Source organism: Cebus imitator, unplaced genomic scaffold (genome assembly GCF_001604975.1).
Source record: "Cebus imitator isolate Cc_AM_T3 unplaced genomic scaffold, Cebus_imitator-1.0 Scaffold612, whole genome shotgun sequence".
NCBI classification, from domain to species: domain Eukaryota; kingdom Metazoa; phylum Chordata; class Mammalia; order Primates; family Cebidae; genus Cebus; species Cebus imitator.
In genome coordinates, this window is record NW_016107927.1 from 613,298 (window position 1) to 622,878 (window position 9,581).

The 9,581-nt window shown below is 40.7% G+C and overlaps 1 protein-coding gene across 1 annotated transcript in view; it reads right to left on the minus strand.

The window, feature by feature from the left end:
• Nucleotides 1–9,581, minus strand: part of BMPR1A (bone morphogenetic protein receptor type 1A) — a 175,239-nt gene that overhangs the window by 84,110 nt on the left and 81,548 nt on the right. The window lies entirely within an intron of this gene.

Here is a 9,581-nt window from a genome sequence, read left to right on the forward strand (position 1 = left end):
CTCCAGCCTGGGTAACAAGAGCGAAACTCCGTCTCAAAAAAAAAAAAAAGGGGGGGGGGGCCAATGAAGAAAATGAAAAACAAAAGAAGCAATGGCACGTTCCCTAACCCCTACCCTACAAAAGACAAAGCAGGAAAGGGAGAAAGAAAAAGGAAGGAAGGAAGAATATGTAAGATATGACTAGAGGTTAAACTGAAGTATCTGTGACACCCAGACTGGAAATTACATTTCAGAGTTGAAACTGTAAGACAGTAGTGCAAAAGAGAAATTATTAGGCTGGAAGATAAAGTTAGGAATTGAAATGTCATAACAGAACAAAACAGTAAAAGACGCTACTAAAACCTTGCAACATGCTCTCCCCACTGTATCATATGGAGCTGCAAATTCACAAACCACTGCCTGGTTCTAAAAGCACCCAAAATGGGCCAAGAGCAGCGGCTCATGCCTGTAATACAGCTCTTTAAGGCCAAGGCAGGTGGATCACTTAAGGTCAGGAGACCAGCCTGGCCAACATGGTGAAAAGCCCTCTCTACTAAAAATACGAAAATTAGCAGAGACAGAGCAAGACTCCACCTCTAAATACATAAATAAAATTAAAGTACACAAACTGGAGAGGGATCAAATAAATAAACCAGAAGTGTATCCACCAAACTTAAGAAAAAGTAATAGTATCTTTAAAACTTAAGGGGAGGCAGTCTGAATCAAGAGAATGGGACTAAACTGCTTCTTTTTCTGGAGTTGCAGAATAACCAAAAAGCCTGAGAGCAAGGCCTGGATGACATTTCTGAGACCAGTTGTTCTCTACCAAAGCCAGTGGGTATGTGGCTTTTTTTTTTTTTTTTTTTTTTTTTTTGGAGACACAGTCTTCTCTGTTGCCCAGGCTGAAGTGCAGAGGAGCAATCTCGGCTCACTGCAACCTTCATCTGGGTTGATGCCATTCTCCTGCTTCAGCCTCCCGAGAAGCTGGGATTACAGGTGTGCCTGGCTAATTTTTGTATTAGAAGAGGCCAACAGGAAATCAGAGACCAGAAACCTGGAGAAGAGGCATGCTGACACCACTAAGGGAGGGAAGACAAAGTGTCAATCTTTATCTTATGTAAATGCCCACCATAAGGCACCACCCCAGAAGAGGCATTCAACTACACCCCAAGGACAGACAGGATGGCCTGTCAGTTCCACCAGCCAGCCTCTGCCCTTGGCCACCGCAAGGCTGGAGTACCAGGCTCGTCAATGGAGCCTGTGGCGTGACAGATAGGAAGGCTCTACAGAAGCCCAACAGCACAGGCTCCTTCTTATGAAGGGTGACCTAACTACTGCCACTGCCTAATGCCGACTAACAAGGAGGGTGCAGAACCAACACTCCAGATGCGAGCTTGCCTTCCCTGTCCAGAGAACATCCTACTGCCAGCATCGCCTGAGGGCTCTTAGAGCATCTCATGTGAATGTCAAGCATGGAGATAAGAGCTCAGGACAAGCTGTAGTGGTGGGGATTTTAACCCTCTTGTTTTAGATATTTCTTTAAGTGATTATAACCAGGCACCACTCTGCAGGGTCAGTGACAGAGAAGATTTAATGGGGCATAAGGGAATCTGAGTGGTAAAAGGGGCCGACCACAGCAGATCCTCGTGGGGCTCTGTGTCTCACCCTTCTCTGCCCTGTGGCTCTGGTTGTCCATTCTATGTGCAGTGCACAGCATCTGACTCAAGTGGGAGTGGAGGCACTGCTCTGTTTTGCTCCTCAGAGACTTTGCAAACCTAAGGGAGATTGTTCAGCAGCATGGAGGCGCAAACACAGACCTGCTACAGTTAAAGGTCACCGAGCAACGTTCAATTAATAACAGGTGAAAGTTGGTGCATGCACATCCCAGGCTCCCTGTCCTCTTGTGGGTCAACAGTGAGGTACATTCAGAAGACAATGGCAGGGCTGAACCTCAGTTGCCCACAGTGGTAAATGGATCACCCACATTACGTAACTTCACTCCGTTCTCTGTCTCACTTTTCTCGTTCTCTTACTTTTGGCTTTTTGGTTAATCTCCCAAATAACCTGCCAGCCGATGTCTTTTTATCAGGCTCTTCTTTCAAGGGAACACAAATTATGTGGTAAAGTCAAGATTCAAACTGAAGCCCTCCGAGCTTAAACAGAGTATGCTGCCTCTTTAAAGTAGTAAATATGGTGCTGTCCTTTATGGGATACAAAATGTAAGTTAGAAGCAATGAACAAGTGTTCATACAGAAACATGCAGACATCTTTTTCCTGTTGAGAAAATGCAAAAAAGGAAAAATATTTGTAACAAAACTTACTTATGCCAATTAAATACACCCACCCACACCCCCAAACTCCAACAACACTATATATTTTCTATGGATACATCATTCAAAGAAATATAGCTAACAAATTAGAATAGTTTTCTATGGTAAGAGGAGAGAAAAATGGGAGTGGAGGATCAAGAATAAAGGAGATAATATAAATCAACTGAGGAGCCTTACAGAAAACAAATAACTTTCCTGCCATTAACAGAAGGTATGATTAACTCAAGTTTCTGAACCATAGTCTGAAATAGAGAGGAACAAAGGGGAAAGCACGCCACTGCCTTTGATGGAAAAGTATGATTTGTCATGAATAGAAGGTTTCAACATAAAAATACAGAACTATTTAAAATTTTTAAATTATCATTATTATTATTATTATTATTGTTATTGAGACAGAGTCTCACTCTGTCGCCCAGGCTTGAGTGCAATGGTGCAATCTTGGCTCACTGCAACCTCTGCCTCCCAGGTTCTAGCAATTTTCCTGCCTCAGCCTCCTGAGTAACTGGGATTACAGGCACCTGCCACCACGTCCAGCTGATTTTTGTATTTTTAGTAGAGAGAGGGTTTCATCATGTTGGCCAGGGTGCTCTCAAAACTCCTGACCTCCGGTGATCCTCCCAAAGGGCTGGGATTACAGGCGTGAGCCACCACACCCAGCCTTAAACTTAATTTTTTTTTCTTTTTTGAGATGGAGTCTTGCTCTCTCTGGAGTGCAGTGGTGCAATATCAGCTCACCACAACCTCTGTGTCCTGGGATTCTCCTGCCTCTGCCTCCTGAGTAGCTGGGATTACAGGTGCACACCACCACGCCTGGCTAATTTTTATATTTTTAGTAGAGATGGGGTTTCACCACGTTGGTCAGGCTGATCTTGAATTCCTGACCTTGTGATCTGCCCACCTTGGCCTCCCAAAGTAAGTGCTGGGATTACAGACATGAGCCACTGTGCCCAGCCTAAACTTAATTTTTAATCGGCACATAACTGTACGTATTAATAGGACACATATTTCAATACATATAATGTATAGTGATCACAGTAATATGCATAACCATCAAAAATTTTTAAAAATTAATCTATATGCCCCCTAAAATCATTCTGAATACTACCAATGATACACACTCCACACATCAGGAAACACTGTTGTGACTATTATGAGATAAGAATGACAAAGGGATCTTCAAAAACAGAGAAAATTGTAGGCTGGGTGCAGTGGCTCATGCCTGTAATCCCAGCACTTTGGAGGCCAAGATGGGTGGATCACTTGAGGTCAGATGTTCAAGACCAGCCTGGTCAACATGGCGAAACCCCGTCTCTACTAAAAATACCAATAATTACCCAGGAGGCTACTCGAGAGGCTGAGGCAGGAGAATCATTTGAACCCAGGAGGCGGAAGTTGCAGTAAGCCAAGAATAAGCCATTGCACACCATCCTGGGCAGGAGGAGCGAAACTCCTTATCAAAAAAAAAAGATAATGGTTCAAAACGAAGGCTGACTTAAAAAAATAAAACACAAATGCCTTCCTTCCTCAATAATGTAATGTCTTCCAGTTTTTTACACATTATAATTATAAAACAATTAGTGATTATTTTCAATAGAGAGTATCAGACTGTTTCTAAATATTGCAAAGTTCTAAATCAGTCATCAGTTATGAGTCAATAAGAATTTTAATAAATGCATTTTAAAAGCCAATCTTATATAATTAAGTAACTTACTGCCTCACTATAAAGTATTTATCTAATGGACAGTACTATAATAATGCTTATCTGTTAATATGGAACCACTGTATTTTGCTTAATGAATTTTTCACAGGTCCCCCCACATTCCTAACGCAGTAATTCTACTAAAACAAGATACCATCCTTTGGTAATGGTGTCGGAATTATACTTGTAGAAATACCTCAAACATTCTTAAATTTTACTAAATCTTACATAGCATTTAACATGATAGCAAAAGAGGTAACGATGAATAGTGTTCATTTCCTTAAAAACTGCTTTTGTAAAAGGGGTAATACTTTGCTTTTTTCATAAAGTCTCCCTTTGATATGCTAAGGTTGGAAAAACAATGGCAAAACACTTGATGCATATAAGCAAATTAAGAGACCAACAGTCCAGTAAAACATAAATTTTAATGTTTCTCTAAATTTAAAAAGTAGGATCCAACTTTCATTTCCTATTAATGAGGCCAACATTATCCCTACCATCCAGACCCAAAATTTGATCATCATCACCATCTCTTTCCAATATCTAGTCACACATCAGTAGCCCTTCTGCCGTAACACCTTTACCATTGAGTCTTTCTTTTCTATTTCCACAATCACCACCCTCATTAAATTCTGATAAACTCATGCCTAACTTCTGCCACAATCTCCTCACTCAACTTCCTACCTCCTCACTTCATTCCTCTCATGATGCACAGTTTATACAACACTGCTAGAGTAATTTCCCTAGAAGAGCTTTCTTCACATCATACTTCCTACCCTTTCTAAGACCTTCACCACATTCCTACAAAAACATTCATTTTCGGCCGGGCACAGTGGCTCACGCCTGTAATACCAGCACTTTGGGAGGCTGGGATGGGTGGATCACCTGAGGTCAGGAGTTCGAGACCAGCCTGACCAACATGGAGAAACCCCATCTCTACTAAAAATGCAAAATTAGCTGGGTGTGGTGGCACATGCCTGTAATCCCAGCTACTCGGGACACTGAGATAGGAGAATCGCTTGAACCCAGAAGGCGGAGGTTGTGGTGAGCCAAGATCATGCTATTGCACTCCAGCCTGGGCAACTAGAGGAAAACTCTGCCTCAAAAAAAATTTTTTTATTAATCCACTTTTCCAAAAATATCCTTTACCCATCTAAATTTTATTCATCTTTCAAAGTCCAGGTCATATAACCTCCTATGTTCTACCTGTGATTCTCAGTTACAGAACCCTGACTAGAAGCAACAATTTACTCCTATGGCATTCCTCACTTTTGCATGGCAATGTTGGTAATCATTACTTATATTAAGTATATACATACCTTGCTAACTGGACTATACACCAAGGATAGGGGCCATGTTATTTTCTGATTCCTCTTTTGTGACTTGCTGCCACATGGTTTAATAGGGACCAAAAAAGTAATATCCTAAAATCACATAGGGAGCATGTTATGGTGAAAAAGTAATATCCTACACAATAAAAATAAAAATAATAAGTGCTCTTGGGGCTTTAGACTAGTAAAAGACATAAACTTAGAGTCAAAGCAATATAGATTAGAAAGAACTTTAGGGATGAATTGGCATTTGAGCTGAGCTTTTTAAAGTTCACAGACACTCCACAAGAGAGAGAAAGAGCCAAAAATATGCCAAGAGAAGAGAGGAGAGAAAATGCAGGACAATTTCAAATCACTAGCTGAAGAGTAAATAACACAGGGGAATAGAAGAAGCAAATTAAACATTTTCTAAACAACCAGTGCTTAACCAGATAAGTTGATCCCTATCTTAGCTGACAGCCTCATTATTTCTTGCTTGAAACAGTTAAGAATATCCTAACTTGTTTCTCTAGTTTTGGTTTTTCCTCCTTTCAAACTACCATTCATATCAGCAATGATATGGTTTGGCTGTGTCCCCACCCAAATCTCATCTCAAATTATAGATCCCCTAATTTCCACAGGTTGTGGGAAGAACCCAGAGGGAGATAATTGAATCACGGGGGCAGTTTCCCCCATACTTTTCTCTTGGTTGTGAATAAGTCTCATGAGATCTGATGATTTTCTAAGAGCCTTCCCCTTTCCCTTGGCTCTCATTCTGTCTTCGCCTGCCACCACTTAAGACTAGCCATGTGAAACTATGAGTCCATTAAACCTCTTTCCTTTACAAATTACCCAGTTTTTCGTATATCTTTATCAGCAGTATGAAAACAAATTAATACAACCATCTAGCCACTTGGAAGTGTGAGTCCATTAAACCTCTTTCCTTTTCAAATTACCCAGTTTTTCGTACATCTTTATGAGCAGTATGAAAACAGACTAATAGAACCATCAGATTAAGTTTAACAAAAAATTATAATGCCTTAGGAGTAGGTGAAATCACATAGGGAGCATGTTATGGTGAAAAGAGAAGAGTAATTAAGAGTAGGAGGAAAACCAGAAGAGTGAAGGGATGAAGCCAAGGCAGGAGGAAGTCTGAGGCAGAGAGTAACTGGTACAATGAAGTGCAACTGGAAGGATGTATTAAATTTGATGACAAAGGAGATGTTGTTTTACATTGAAAATCTTTTTCTGACCTGCTGTATCTTGACATATAAAATATCTGCCTGTGTACTAATAAAATACCTCACAACATATCTTAAAGAAAATAAATTATAATCCAAAATATCTTTAAATGTTAAAATTCTTCAGTGATTGCCCATTTTTCACAAAATAAAAGTCTAGACTCCTTGCCACGGCATTCAAAGTTCTATAAGGTTCCTTCCAGCCTTGTCCCTCACACTCTCACTCATATTCTAAATTCAAGCCATACAAAAATTATTCTCTCTTCTGTACATTCTTTACACTTTCAAGCTCTGCCTCCACCCCACACTGGGATGTGGGCATGAGATTCATTCCCTTGCCTTCTATGAGTATGGAAAACACTCAAACTGTTTTTCCTCTCCCTTCTGACCAAAACAATCAACAGGGAAGACTTTTCTTAACAAATGTGTGGAGGTTTCTCCCCACCAACAAACAAGCAGGCAATTAATTCTGCATCACACACTAGCTGGAACCTCCAATTCAATTCTGACACTACCCACCTGGAGACAGCATCAGATCCCACAGGTTGGGGGCTCAAGCCTCAAGACAGCCCCCACTTCCAATGCCAATGGCAAGCCCAGGTTATTCTACGTGTGCTTCTGACCAACCAGCCATGAATCCAGGTACCTACAACCCCTTTGTCGGTTCTATTAATTTGCTAGAGCAGTTGACAAAACTCAAGGAAACACTTATGTTTACAGGTGTATTACAGAGGATGTTACAAAGGATACAGATAAAGAGATGTACAGGGCAAAGAACCTCTATGCCCTCCAGAACCTGCACATGTTCAGCACTGTAGGCATGACTAATTAAACCAGTGATCACTGGTGATCAACTAAACCTTCTGCCCTTCTCCCGTCCCTAAATGTTGGGGGATGGGGAGAACTTAAAGTTCTGACTCTAATCCTGCCTTGGTCTTTCTGCTGACCAGTCCCCATCCTAAAGCTACCTGGCCGGGGTGAGTGGGGCATCTACCAGTTAACTCATTAGCATACAAAAAGACATCACTACAGAGGTTTCAAGGATTTTAAGAGTTGTATGCCAGGAAACGGCATCAAAGACCAAATATGTACTTCACAGTATGACGCTTCCCAATTTCCACTTGGCAATCTTCTATTTGTCCATCAAGACTCTGCTCAAATATCGTTTCTTCTGTGAAGTCTGCTGACAATTTTCTCCTCTCAAAACATTGGTGTAGTCTTTCTAGGTTAGGACAATATACTTTTTTTTTTGACATAGTCACTTGTATTTTTAAATTCTTTTGAAAAATTATAACTGTATGCAATTATGGCATTACCTGTGATGTTATAATACATGTATACAGTATGAAATAATCCAATATGTCTTTTCAATTATAATACAGCACTTCTCAGACTTCACTTGAATAACTGTTTTCATGCTCATCCATCTCTAGACAGACTATTTTCTGAGTATAGCAAAGAACCTGTTTTATTTAATGTTTTGTATTCCAAGCACCTAACACAGTACCTGGCATAGGGTAGGTGTTTAATAAATGTATAAACGGTAAAAGAAATGGACAGACAAAGGCAAAGCTATATTATCTTTAAAATTAGAGAAATTTGTCCTTACTCTGACAGACAGGTAAAGTGTCACTGACAATACATGCAAAATTACCTCTTAAGATAATTTAAGCTGGCAACAACATGGAAAGTGAAGAAGGAGTGAGAAGCAGCACAAGTTGGGAGATCCCTGCAATATTTTCAGTGAGATGTAATATAAAGACCTAAACTTGGATAGTGAAGGGGGATTTGGAAGGAGAGGATGCAAACATTCGAGATCTATTAGAGGTAAAACTGATAGAGCTTCACTTGTGACTGGCGGTAGGAAGCAAATGAGGAGGAATCCAATACAGCACTGAGACTCTGAGCCTGGGTGACAGAGAGGTCCATTAACAGAAGGAGAAATAGCGGGTGCAGAGCTTGTGATGAATGATGTGACAGATAATGGTAAGTCTGAGGCACTAAGCCGAGCCATCTGCAAACAGCTGAAAATACAGGCTTGAAGCTTAGAGAAAATGCCACAACTGAGACAGGAAGTTGAGAGTGATCATTTTAGAGATAATTGCAGAAATCAAGAGACTAGAAAACACATAAGAAAAAAAATTCCAAAGATAAAACCTTGCGAAAGGTCATTGTTATTTAAGAGTAGGTGGGGAAGGAAAAAAAGGTGAAAGAGGAATTAAATAAGTAGAATCAGAAGAGCACACAGTCATGGAAACCAAAAGAACTGAGAAAGAAAAAAATGACACCTATTATAGCAATCAAACAATATGAAACCTAATAAAAGAATTCGAGTCACTGTATTTTTCAGAAGAGCCAACCCAGCAATTCAGCAGGGGCAGCAGAAGGGCAAGTGGATGTTGCAAGAATTAACAGAAGCAGTGAGCAAAGCCTACCACTTCCAGAGCGTTAAGCGCAGACCACCTCATAAAACCTTATGTCCTACCTATTGCTTAAAATGTAGATCCCCAAAGAATTCCCACCTTTTACCTGATCATCACAGTCTCTAAATGCATTTTAAAACAGTAAGCCTGATTTCCCTGTAATACTGTCTTAGGATGGCTTCTGCCCTCCTATTTCTGGCATGACTGCAGCTCTTACCTCTTTAAATTCTATTTCCAAAGATCTATTGTTCTAATATGTTAAAAAAAGATCTTATCCTGGGCTGGGCTTAGTAGCTCATGCCTGTAATCCAAGCACTTTGGGAGGTTGAGGTGGGAGGATCACTTGAGTCCAGGGGTCAACACCAGCCTGGACAACACAGAGAGATAATGAGACCCTGTTTCTACAAAAAAAATTAAATAGCTGGTCATGGTGATGCCTTCCTGTAGTCCCACCTATGTGTGAGACTGAGGCAGGAGGACTGCTTGAGCCCAGTGGTGTGAAACTATGCTCACACCACTGCACTCCAGCCTGGGTAACAAAGCAAGAACCTGTCTCCCCCCACCCCCCAAAAAATAAAAATCCTGAATTCTAGAAAGCA